The sequence below is a fragment of the Camelus ferus genome, chromosome 9 (assembly GCF_009834535.1).
Source record: "Camelus ferus isolate YT-003-E chromosome 9, BCGSAC_Cfer_1.0, whole genome shotgun sequence".
Classification (NCBI taxonomy): Eukaryota; Metazoa; Chordata; class Mammalia; order Artiodactyla; family Camelidae; genus Camelus; species Camelus ferus.
The window spans coordinates 72,488,934-72,502,576 of NC_045704.1; the positions used below are offsets into that span (position 1 = coordinate 72,488,934).

A 13,643-nucleotide genomic window follows, 5' to 3' on the forward strand; every position below is an offset into this window, starting at 1 on the left:
ATCTTTGTGGATTGTTAGTGCAGTGTAAAGCTTCTAGTCTGATACCCTGTTAAACTGGGAGACCTGCCCTCTCATCTCTATTTCCAGTCTGTTTTTATGTATATATTTAGATCATCTCCTTCCCAAAGGATGCAAGACACAAAGTGTGAGAGAATGTCTGAAGAACGTTAGGTATATATAGTTAACAGATCTATTGTTCTATTAACCTATCATCTGTCCAACAATCTATTATCTAATATCAGAGATTTCATTGGCCTTTTAAGTTGAGGAGGAGAGCATGTGCAAAGGACAGGGAGACCATCACATCACGTTAGGAAAATGAGTAGTTGTTTGATGTTACTTTAAGTGTGGAAAATGTTGGGAGCTAAATTTGCTAAGGCAGGATGAAACCAGATTTGCTAAACTACAGTTTTAACTGCACCTGTTGTCAGTGTAGAGACGGTGGAGGTCATTAAGCACCAGAATGACTCGGTTCAGATTTTTATTTTAGGGCTTCAGTAGCTGAGGCAGCCACAGATGAGCTGGGAAGGGGAGGAATCAGTTTGGGGACTGTTACCATAACTTAGGTGAGCGTTTCTAAGAGCCCTCATTAAGACAGTCTTGTCGTGGAGATTGGAAGACAGGGAAGGTGAGAGATTTGAGGAGTACTAGGTGATAGAACAGATGATGGATTTGTTGTGGTTGAGGACAGAGAGAGAACAGTAAAGGATTATATTGAGGTTATTGGGTACATGTTAATTTCTCACAGTGTTAAAGTATATGGAAGAAGCAGCAAGGATTTGGAGATTTGCCTTGTGACATTTTAAATTTGAGGTTTCTGTGGGACAACCAGAGAGAAAGGAATTAACATTTATTAACCACTTACTGTGCACCAGGCAATATACTGGAAACTTTCATGATTAAGGTACTGGGGCCCAGATTTGAACCCAGATCCATCAGTGTCTATAATTCCAGTAATGAGAGGCTGAGGAGCATGGGGGTGTCAGTGGAATCACCCAGGAGCCAGGGTGCCTGGGTTCATGTCACCTCTGCCAGTTTTCAGTTGTATGTCCTGAAACAAGATCCTTAAATATTTTGTACCTCATTTTCTCTTTGATTAAGAAAAAAAGGTGAAACAATGGCACCTACTCATAAAGTTGGTTTTTGAAGTTTAAATGAATTTGTATGTGTATCATGTGTATATCATGCATATATGTATGAATATATGTATTATATACACATTATTCAAGAAGTTTTTCTATGTGTAAAGTTCTATATAACTGCTAGTAATAATATTATTATTGCTATTATTAGTGCTATGCCATATACATTGAAGGTGTATTTATTTTTTAGAGATATCTGTATCTAAAGATATATACACCGAGGCTAGAAAAAAAGTTTAAATACTACAATGTAGGTCATAATTAGTGCCATTGAACTCAAAGATACTTTATTCTTTTTGGTTCTAAAATTATTTTGAATACATAAAAAGTCTGAATTTCTAGATGAGAGCTTTATTTTCTAAAATGTCTTATATTCTAATACAATAATAATTTCTCCAAAGTATATACTTGAGAAATTTTCACTGTGCTTTTTTTTCATATAGTAAAACCCCCTTTGGTGTCTTTGGTAACTTAAGTTTATCTAGGTTTTTCTAGAAACACTTTTGGGACTTCATTGAGGAGGAGGGAAGAAAGCAGTTTTCATAAGTAAGTGTAAAGCACAGGGTAATCTTTTTCAGAGTAATGTAATAAGAGAGCCACTGATGTCCTGAAGGATTCAACCTCCAGTTCTTGCACAGTATTTCGGAAGAAAATTACAATAAAGAGAAAATGTGAGCACTATGGGTATATGAAACTGGGATTTGCTTTCAAAATCATCTAATATAGGCTTGGAACTGGTAGCCTTCTTAATTGTGTATTACGGGTTTGACCGAAATGTTAGACTTCTGTCCAGGCTGTTACGGTAGTTTTGTAAACTCTTCATTTTGTTCATTTATTCATTTAGTTGTTAAATATCTCTTGATCTCCTTTTATGCTCCATATTCTGTGTAAAGGGCTCAGATACAGGGCTGACCAAGGGACACTTCTCTGTGACAGACAATTCACTGTCATATGGGAGGGACATATATGGAATGGATTACTAAGCACATAGCATTGTGGGATACAGAGTAAGACCTGAAGGTGTTGGGGGGCGGGGGTGAGAAAGTCTTCCTGGAGAAAATGGCACTTTAGTGGAAGCTTTAAGGATGTGTGGAGTTAACCAGATGGAGTGAGGGAGAGGAGGGAACGATGTTCTAATTACGGGGAGGCAGCATGAGTAGTCATGCAGGTGAGGCATGGCCTGGCAAAGGCAGGAGACTCAGCCTTTCATTGTTGCCGGAACGTGAAGAACAAGGCCTGGCTACATTCTTGGGAGCGGGAGGGGGCAGCACTCAACTAGACCAGTAATGAAGGAGATGGAGGCAACAGACATGGGCACATTTTAGGTCTATTTATTATTTTAGTGAAGAAGACATTCTCAGCTAGATACAAAGTCTGGAAGACTTGAGAGAGAGAAACTTAACTATATGTTTTATAAATACATTTTTTTTCAGCAAAAAACTTTTTTATTTTTTTATTTAAAAAAGCCACATGCAGGTAGCAGATAAAGATCTAAACCTCCTGGAATGTATAGGGCTGTTAAATATCAATAAGGAATATCCATGCAAACTGACCTATTCTCTCTGCATCTGGCAGGAAGGGGCCTTGCTTTTCTGAAGACTCAGACTCTGAGGAAGGCTTCTCTGCCTGGCCTGAATCTTACCTGCCAGCAGTTATGTTATGTCAGCTGGTTAAGATCCTGACTGTCACTCTGAGTCCCCCAAACCCATAATAGAAAGTAGCAAAGAAATAATGGGAGACTCTTTATCTTCTTAGCTTATCTTGTCCTCTAAGCTAAGTGATATGTGTAGGCTGAGGTATAGGTGACTATGCATTTCAGTAATACCAAGTATGGGGTATATTAGCCAAGAAATATACATAGGGGGATAAAGAGAGTAAGTACACATTAATTGCAGGAACTGTTAACTACATCTGTAACCTAGAAAGATTTCTTACACAAGGATGGTGGCATTGCTCTCGTAGGAACAGAGTTTTTCTTTTTTTTTTTAGCAAATATGTCTACAGTAAAACAGGAGGGCGATATCCTTTACAGATTGAATACCTCTTACAAACTAGTATCAGCTGACTTTTGCAATTTGCAAAATAAAAGTTTAAGAATTGCAGAGTGTTTTTATTCTACCTCTCTGATGCCTAGATAAACTCACTCATTCATATGTATAGCTGAGAAGGGAGTGAGGTGTGCACCCTCTACTTAAGCCTTATGCATAATTCAGAAGAAATGTGCAGCTCTCTTCTTCTTCTTCTTGGTTCTCTAAAATACTGAGATTAATTTGTTCTTCTGTTTTGGAGCCAGCTCCATAGACAAGGCAGTACACTGCATTTTCCTGGCAAGGATAGATTGTCAGGACTTTATATCTACTTATTTACTTTGGTTTCCTTTTGTAAGTTATTAGGTGCACTTCAATAAAGGAGATAAATTAGAAGGGTACATGAAAGGAAACAAAACACCATTTCCTATTGTACATGTTGTATAAATTTTCAATATCTTCTTGTTCCCAATAGGGGATTGAGTCCCCAGATCATATTAGAGAATATAGATTGGGTTTGTAGACTGAAAGTTCTGTGAAAATAAGTTTGGTTGTAGTTTGTGGGTTTAAGCTAGTTATGAATTTTCTAAACTAGAATCAGCTCCATTGTTATTCTTAGCAGGAACAACAACAGCATAAACAAACATGTATTTGAAGTCTTATCTGCTTGCCATACTTTAGATAGTTTTGACTGAAGTGGTCAAATTCCTGTATGAAAAATTAGGGTTTGTAATTCAAAAAGAAAAAAAGAACCAATGAAAACCAAAACAGGCATCCTTAGTAACTGTTTCTCAGCCAGATGCTTCTTGAAAATTCAGGCGACTTCGGAATACTTTTAAATTGCTGAAGGTACTGCAACTAATACAGCTACAAAGGGGAAATAGTTATTCTTAAATGTCATCTATTTGCTGGACCTGAACTCGGTAAGGATTCAGACTTGATTCATTCAATTACTGTTCCCAGCAGTGTTCTCACAAGCATATTGCTTTTTTGGCTGCTCAAGAAAACTGAAATAAGATTGGGCTGTATGCAAGAAAGACCTCAAAGAAAGAAAGAAAAGGTTATTGGCTCTAAAAACTACTGACAGGTCCATTTTAATAAGTTGTGTTGTTTGAATGAATTGAAATATAAATTTTTTTTTCAAAGTCAGAAAACAGATGTTTTAGAAAGAATCATAAAATTGACATTAAATCCAAAATGAGTTTTAAATGTTGTCTTTTGTAGTTTCAAAACACAGCACTCTAGTTTGATGATAAATTTATATATTCTGTATTACGTAGTGCAGGAAAATGTAGCAGTTAAAAACTGATAGAGTTAGGTAAAGAAAATTTCCATCATTATTGTGCCCATTTTCTCTTTATGAGTCAAACATTTGCATAGATGCCTCATGCATCAAAGCTATCTTCCTGTATTTAAAATAATATGCTATGTTACTAGAAAATAATATCATAAGGGCTTTTATTAATTTCTGCAGTAAGCCTTGTCTAATATGGTTCTAACTATGTAGTATGTTCTCAATAAAGGTTGCTGAACTGGAAAAATTTGAAAGCTTTCTGACTTTAAACATCTACTCATATGTTAAATTTAAAACTAGCACCATGGTAAAATTTTCTTGAACATTATTTGCAAATTAAAAAAATTACCTATTAGGAAATTATTGGCTGTTGATTTGTTAAAGTCTCACAGACAAATAATTATTTGACACATTTCCCCCTAATGTAGTGAAATACTTATTTTAAAACAGTTATTTATCTGTGGCCTAGAATTGTAATTCGAATCTGTCATCAAGTGGCTCTCACTGATAGTGCAGTGTCATAGCTGATTGACTGAACCACGCTGGAGTTATTGCGCTGGTTTCTTGCTTTCAGGGCTGTGCAGTATACATAGAAAGTATATTTTGAAGGAAACTGAACCACTTTGTGATGAGAAAATACCTCCTATGAGTCATTTCCTATTATGTTCTCTTGTAGTGAGTTTTAGAATATTATAATTTTAATGAAGCAATTTAGAGAAGGGTATTTCCTTAGAGGGTCATTAGTAATACATAAAAACTCTGTCACCTTTGACAAATGGGTTTAAAAATAAATGAATGAAATGTATTATTTATAGCTTCTTTTTCTGTCTGGTGATTTTTATTGGGTGCCTCTTTTCTAACTCAGTAATGAGAGTTTCTTACTACCTAAAGAATATAAATTGGGACCTTATTCTTGTTTGTCTTATTGTACATCTGATGGATTGCAGATAGAATTGCATCCATTAAAAAAACACATTAAAACAAAAGTAGACTTAATAAAAGTCCTACAAATCACAGATGGACTATTAAGTAAATATTAATCTTTCCTCCTCAACAGACGTTTTATCAAGATTTTTCTCTGGGTGGAGGGTTAGGTAGAAAAGACTGATACATGACTGGTGACATTCTCCCCATCAAGTTCTCTGGAAAGATGCCTGTTGACCCATTATCAGCCCTAACGGAGCCCATTGCTCTTTGAGGCACTGCTGCTTTGCCTTGTGTCCCAGGTTAACCAGTTTAGCAGAGCAGAAGGAAACAGGCTCTCTATATCTGAGAGAGTTACCGAGGCCCCACGGTAAGCCGCTGGCATCCCCAAGTAAGCCGGCTTGAGGAGACCAGGGAGTTGCTTCAGCGTTTTCAGATCGCTGACCTAGACTCTGATGTAAGGTGTTAAATAACAATTTAAAGTCTTAATTAATTCTGCAGCTTTCCAGGGACACGTAGCACACTCTTAGAATGGACATAAGTCTATATTAATAACCATAGTGATTCTGCATCTATGATTTTATAATACAAACATGCTTGCAAATATTTGACCCTTATAAATATTTTCCAAATGTATTCCAAAGCAATAATGTTGACTAGGATTCTGAAATCAAATATTATTTTGTTGTCGTTGTTCGTTGTTTAAATATTTCATCAGGAATCTGAGAGCTTTATTATGCTCATATACATTGTAATTCTCCAAGCCTAATTTGACATAGTCCTTTCTTTTCAATTTTATTTATTTTTTAAGTAAGATCATCCACCTACTTGGGAAGTTCATCTATAAATATTCCTTTCTACTTTTTGATGTGGGCAATAGGGTGGCTGTAGCACATTTTTTCAACTGTGGTGTTACAAGGCATTGAAAATAAAAAATTCATGATCCCACAAAAGCAAAGTTTGTGTAACTGTGGTTTAAGCACTGTAAATCACAGTGTTAACAATAGATTTTCCTTGTTAAAGAGGGTTCTTGTAATGAACTGTGTGGTATACAATATAGGTATGAAACTGTTTTTGTAATTCTCCTATACCTTTGGCTTCATTCTTTTCTTAGGGTTGAGTATTCAACTTAAGATTTGGAAAATATCCTCATTATGCTACAATGTAACTGTTGTTTAAATTATACAAAGAGACCATAAACATTGCCAGGGATAAAGGTAAATATTTTATAGTATTTTGTCAGTCCAAAAGAGATCATATGAGTTGATTAAATATAGCTTCTATAGGAATAGAAAACTTTGACTTAAATAATGAAAACAGCTATAATTTCTCCAGAGAATTGACCCACTCAGTAAAGTTGTTTTAAAATAAAAAACGTATTTTTCTAGTTGGAGTAACTTTTTCTACCAAATACTGCCTTAAAGTTTTAAATGAGCTTAGACCAAAAACCTCACAAAACAAATGAATCTGTAATACTTTTGACTCACTGGCTTGTAGTTCACCTTTGCAGAAACTGCTGAAAAAGCACATTTATTGCACCTGCAATAAGGATGGGGCTGGCTTTCTGCCAAATTGCAAGAGACACCGCTTCTCTCCCACCTCCCAGAGTGCCTGCCTCCTGTCTAGGTCATCCTCTTCAAAGCTCTGCTCATGGTAGCATTTCAGGTACATTGTAAGAGAGAGAAGGAGATACTTGGGATCTGAAGGCCTGACCAGTATTCCAGATACCACATTGCATAAGCCAGCACCCCTTCAGTCTGTCGGAACGTAGGCCTGAACAAGGGGACCGTCTAGCTCACTTTACTTTTTTTTCGTTTTCGTTAACGGAGGCACTGCGAATTGAACCCAGCACCTCGTGTATTCCAAACATGTGCTTTACCACTGAGCTATACTTCCGACCCTAGTTCACTCTAAGTGGAAGTCCAGATGACTGTCTATAAGCACCATTTTAGCAGCAGCCTTAATATTCAGAGAACTGTTGTACCAATGATGGCTGGTTCACTTTAGTATATTAAAGCACTAATGAAACATTAAGGTGTTCAGATGCATTCTGTTAGTCCGATAGCTGGTCTGCCAGGTGATGTGAATGTGAATGGTAAAGGAGGTAAGAGGAACCAAGGAAGGCAAAGATATCTTTATGTCAGAAAAAGACCCAGCAGAAGAAACAGCTATACTTCACAATAGATCTCCCCCTCTTCTCTTTGGCACCCATGTATGCCACTTGTACTTACAGGGGCCCTGGACCACTCTGTGCTGCTGCTCTCTACTGTATATAAACCAACGTGAGTTTCAGAGGATAGCTTGTTAAAGTGACCCACAGTCTCTGTGTGTCCAGAATTGAGGCATTTCCTGGGATGTAGGAAACCTGGGTGCTAAAACCAGAATAGTCTGGGGCAAGCTGGGATGGTTGGCCACTCTATTAGGAGACAGCTAAATGTTCTTTGGGCCCAGCCCCGCTTTCCATCCAGCTTTGAACTATGGTAGTGATGATAGCTCAGTGGAATGGAGACAGCATGGTTTTTAATATTGAAAGGTCACCACTTACTTTGTTTGTGACTAAGCAAGGTAGAAAAAAATTTCTGACCTTCAGTGTTTACATTTGTAAAGTGAGAACGATAAAGTTTATCTCACAGAATTAAAGGATTTGATACTTGGGAAAAGCTCAACAATGAGAGCACTAAATAAATGTCAGCATCCTCTCATTTTCATAGGAGCTTTGAACCTTTAAGCCATAAGACAGTGCTTTTTTACAGAAAACTTCATGTAAGTCTAAATTTCCACTGTAATGCTGAACTTCTCTAACCCTTAAAATTGGGAACAAGAAATAGAGTCTTGTATTTAGGGTTTATTTTGAAGTCTTTGAACATAAATGATCAGTAGCTTTTGAGATGTGTTACATTAGGTGAACATTTTTTTTTCCCCAATAATGTTGTGTACATAGCATCAGATAACTTTGGTTTGGTTAGCTCAGTAGAAAAAGTCAACTGTAGCTAAAATTGACCTACTACTTTCCTGATTCAACTTGAAATTTTCATCAGAGTGGTAAATCTGGTAGCTAGGTTGAATCCTTATGAACCATAGAGTAGCTCTGGATTAAGTATGGCACATTTCAGTCAAGCCATACCATTTTATCTCATTTCCACCCTCCTCCAGTTATCAGGACTCTCTAAGTCTGAAAATATAGCACCTTTTTGGTATGGAAACAGAAACACATCTTCTCTGTGACTCTTAATGATATTTGGTTACATATTTATATCTCTGAGATTTTTGGATTTTTCTTCCATACTTTTTGTTGATCATGCACTTTAAGGCAACTTTCGCACATAATTAAAATCTTAAACTAAGAGGAGAAAATAAACTTTGAGCTTATATCACTAAAATGGAGTTTGTTATTTTTTAAACATCTCTTTTTTTTCTTTTTGGTTTTACTAATATATTTACTTAAAAAAAGTAAACAAAAATATTACTGTTCTCCAAAGGCCAGAGATAGGAAAAAGCTTTGCATAAATCTGTGCAATACAGGGAGCCGTTGTATGGGTTCATATCCTCCCGCTGAAACTCCACTTCCCTGTGTTCCAGCTACTCTTAAAACTCTTTAACTGTTCTTATACTTGTCATTGACTCTGTGCTTTTGCACATGCTGTCCTTCCTTCTTGGAATGCCCACTCTGTACTCTCCTAACTATTTGGCAGATGGTTTAACAGGCATCCTAAGTTTCCAGTAGTGCTTTTGGTCTTTTCCATTATCTCAAGAAGGGACTGTTCCAGATCAGTGTAATTGCTTGTCTGGATCTTGGCACGAAAAGCACATGGAACAGAGCTAGAGCCTGAGTTAGAGCCATAGCTGATCTGCACCCTGCATGTATCACAAATGAGTGTTGTGTGTTTATTATTGTAAACCATTTGATGGATTCACTCCTTGAGTCTTTCTTTTTGCTTTTTGTTTTTTTGTAATATTATTAGCATTCACTAAAATCTAGTACTACTTACCACTACTTAAGTATTTTAAATATGTTTAGATAAGATGAACTTAAGACCTCTGTGAGGCAACCTCAGTTCATAAAGTGTGTCTTCCAGCCAGTTTGTCACTCAGGCTAGCCTGAGCCACCACATACCTGCACTTGACAACCAATGGAAACTTACCATAGATATTCCAGCACAACTCTTGTTCCCGTAGGCAGTCTCTGAGTTGATCCAATAATTTCCACCTCCTGGTATTCATGGCCTGTGTACTTCCCTCCCCTTGAGTAATTTACTTCTAACCAACACTGTACCTCAGCGTTGAGGGGATGCCGCTTCTGTTACTAGATTTCAAAATATTCTCACTTTCGTCTTGGCAGCTGACTCCTTTGCAGGCTTCGATGAAGCAAGCTATATGGAGAGCTTCCACATGGCAATGAGCTGAGGTTGGCCTCTGGCCAATGGTCAGCAAAGAACTGAAGCTGTCAGTCCAACAACCTGTAAGGAGTAGAATCTTGCCAACAACCATGTGATCCTAGATACTTCCCAGTCAGGCTTTTAGATGGGATGGCAGCGCTGTCTGCACCCTCGGTTGTAGCTATGTGAGAGAGAGCCTGAAGAAGCAGATGTAGCGCTTGACCGGCAGAAGCTATGAGACAGTAAATGTGTGTTGTTTTAATCCTCTAAGTTTGCAGTCATTTTTAGAACAGAAATAGATAACTAATATACCTCTATATGGCACTAAAACCTGCCTAGTGATATTGGCATTAAGAGAGTTTACCTAGAAATGGGTGAAGATTTAACAGATTTACCAAATGAAAGATGAGGGAGGGGAATGCTCCAGGGAAGGAGAGGACAAGTTTGATAACCCAAGATGAGAAAGAGTCTCTCCCTTTGGATCAGAGAGAGATAAGCCTGTTTAAATAGGTTGAGGTCAGACCATGAAGGACTGGTAAAGTCTGTTTTTCAAAACTAGGACTTTATCCTGAAGGAAGTAGGGGCTTCATTGGTTGCTTTCAACAGACAAAGAACATGATCATAGTTTGTCCTTAGAAAAAAACATTTTGACTGCACTGTGAAGATTGGGATTGTATATTAGAGTTCAGATGAGGAAGCAGAGTTATGATGATTTTATGGAATTAGAGATTTACTATAGGAAATGAGCCTTACACAAATGTGGGAGGACCAGGGACAAAAAGATCTGGAAAGGGAGCTTAAATCTGAGAAGCCAAGCACACCCGGTTACTGGCGGGAATCTGAAGAAGCTGTTCATGGAAAAGTCTACGGAAAGTGTTTTGCCTCTACGTGGCTACTTCCTCTGGGGTCCATAGATAAAGATCTGACGGTGAGCCTGGAGTTGGGAAGATGAGCTGGACATGCTTCTACTCTTGTTCCACATTTTTTTTGTTCATAGTACTCATAACCTGTAATATACTACATGATTTCTTTCTTTATGATGTTTATCGTCTCTCAGAAATATAAGCTCCATGGGCACTGGGATATTTGATTGTTTGGTTTATTCATATCTTCTCAGTAGGCTAGATCTAGCCTAAAACAGTGCCTGGCTCATAAGAGACGTATAACAAATAGTAAATTTATATAATTTATTATAAAAGTATGTGGGCATTTTGGGGGTGATAATTATCTAAATTGATTAATTGGCTCTATTTTGCTTATGTTAAAATGATTAAAAATTATCTCAAACATAATTGCAAACTTTAAGATGTTTATATAAAAGAATTTAAGGCATTTTATTTTAATTCTTACTTTACTTATTGTAAAGTTGAAAATCAACCTAATTTGCCAAAAATATTTTTTTTTAACTTCACAAATTCAGATGATATATACTTTTACGTTGATAGTCACATGGAAACAAAGATCATTGCTATTTTTCCTTAATATTTATCTTCAGTTCATATCTGATTAGTTCATTTTGGATGATTCACTTTCCAAAATACGAAGTTACCTGATGGTTCTGCATTTTCACATTATTAGGCTGTTCCAGCAGTTGTAATTTTCCTAACCTCCAATCCTTGTCAAGTTCTTATGCTTGTTCTCCATGTTGGGACCTTAGATCAGGAAGTAGAAGATTCCAGTAACTTGCTTTCTTGAGATAAAGCCACTATAAAGTTCCTTGAGTAACTTGCCATTGCATTTCTCATTATTGGTGTTCAACAGTTTCTTTCGCTTTAGAAGTCTTTATGAATACTAATACTGCAAAGATATGTCTGGTTTTGATTCATAGATTCAAGCGTGGTGGTTCATTCTTTACCACCTGGAAAACCCAATGAAAAGATCATTTTAAACATGAGCTTGTTTTCATACATATACAGTGACTTCCTGGGGCTGTGTTTGTGAAAATTCTGAAGGAAATGAATGCAGGCATCGTGAGTGGGAGTGGGGTATCACATAAGGAATGTGGATTCTACTTACATGCTATGTCTTTTTTTTGTTTTGCTGTTTCTTCTTTTCCTCTCTTACCTCCTGCCACCATCCTACTTCATCTAGTCCTGTACCACATCCCGGAGCTCTAAGTTGGCACTGTAGGAAGAGGCTTTAAGAGGAGACAGAGTTTGGGTCCAGATATCTCTCCCAGCTTTGCTTTTTATAAACCACGTGACTTTGGGCATTTTTTCTGTTTTGTTGACCTTGAGCTTTCTCATTTGTAATAGAAATAATTTCTATATTTCAGTGTTGTATGAGAATTTAAATTACTTGTGTGTGTACCTGTTGTGTTTGACATAATGTAGGTAATCAAAAAATTGTACTTACTCATATTAAAATAGGATTAAAAATTCAAACAGGGTAAAGCCCTATATATACACTGAAACCAGCTTATTTATTAACTGTAGGAAAGAAATCTACAAAGGATGGCATTTAAAGATGTGGACCACATGATCTCAATTAAGAATCATTTTCCTAATTAATCCTGCTTTCATCCTCTTTTTCTTTCTCTTTTTTGTTGTAATTTTTAAGGAGACATCTCTGGTTGGATTGTGTGTTATACTTAAGTAAGCCAAACCCCAATTTGTTTTTTTTAAAGCTGTTATAAAGCAATTTTAACGTCTCTCAATTGTACTGTATTTTTAAAAAAAGAAAAAAAAAAAAAGGAAAAAAGATAACAGTTCCCTTCCCCAGAAATCTCTTAGTTACTAAACATTTTATTTATCATTTACAATGTGCCCAGAATTAATTACACACAAAAACTTGCCACTGACTTCTTATTGGAGAGGCAACTTCATATGCTGAGAACGTGGAAGGAAGATGAACTCCAACGTCTTGTTTATAGAGTGATGTAGAGTTTATCACATACGTTTGATGTTGACACACATTCACTTTTTAAAAACATTCCTCTCTTCATCTCCTTCAGAGCTCAATTTTCCAAAAGTGTTGCCTGTATAAGTTCTGTTGGATTTTATGTAAATTCAAAACATGCAAATTTTAAATGCTGTGGTATGACTCATTATTGATACACCTGTGTGCACAGAATTTGAAGTAATGCAAATCACTAGAAATGAAATATTGAATTGCTTTAATCCAGATTTGGTGGGTAGAGTGAGTTGTAAACTCTTCTGTTGCTATGAGGGTAAATCTTTAAAGTTCTCATCACAAGAAAAATGTAACTAAGTCAGTTGATGGATGTTAACTAGACTTATTGTGAAAGTCATTTTGCAATATATATACAAATCATTGTAATATACACCTTAAACTAATACAATGTTTTATATCTGTTATATCTCAATAAAACTGGGGGAAAAAGCCTCTTCTTATACTGTAGTCTCATGTCAGTACTACTTTTGTTGTACATATACATATCCACCCTACTTTACCAGGATCTATCTTGAATTACAGCAGTCTTGAATTTTGCAAGTTTTTCATGAAAGTTTTCTTCCCATGATGATCAACTGTGTTGTCCTCTTTGTTTCCACATCTTTATCACCTCTCATCAAATTTTCTCCACATCACATTACTGTACCAGCTCTTCCTGTGAACTCTATACCATTAAATCTAATGGACATTTGCCAATATTAAATGTCTTCTTACAAGACTAATTTTCCTGGGTTTGGAGTTCTCTCTGGATATTTTCTGTCTTCTTTGCAAACTTCTCCTCCTTTAGCCAACTGTGAAGTATTACAGTTCTTCTAGACTCTGTCCTAGGGCTCTCTTCTCTTTTCACACTAAATCTTGCCCTGGGCAATCTCATTCCTGCGTATGATTTAATTATTACAGGTAGGCAGAAGAGTTACAAATATGAATCTCTTATTCCTCTGCTGATATGAAATCTTCTTATCGTCAC

General features: G+C 36.5%; 1 long non-coding RNA gene across 1 annotated transcript in view; it reads left to right on the plus strand.

The window, feature by feature from the left end:
* LOC116665913 overlaps positions 1-13,643 on the plus strand; it is a 139,122-nt gene that overhangs the window by 731 nt on the left and 124,748 nt on the right. The window lies entirely within an intron of this gene.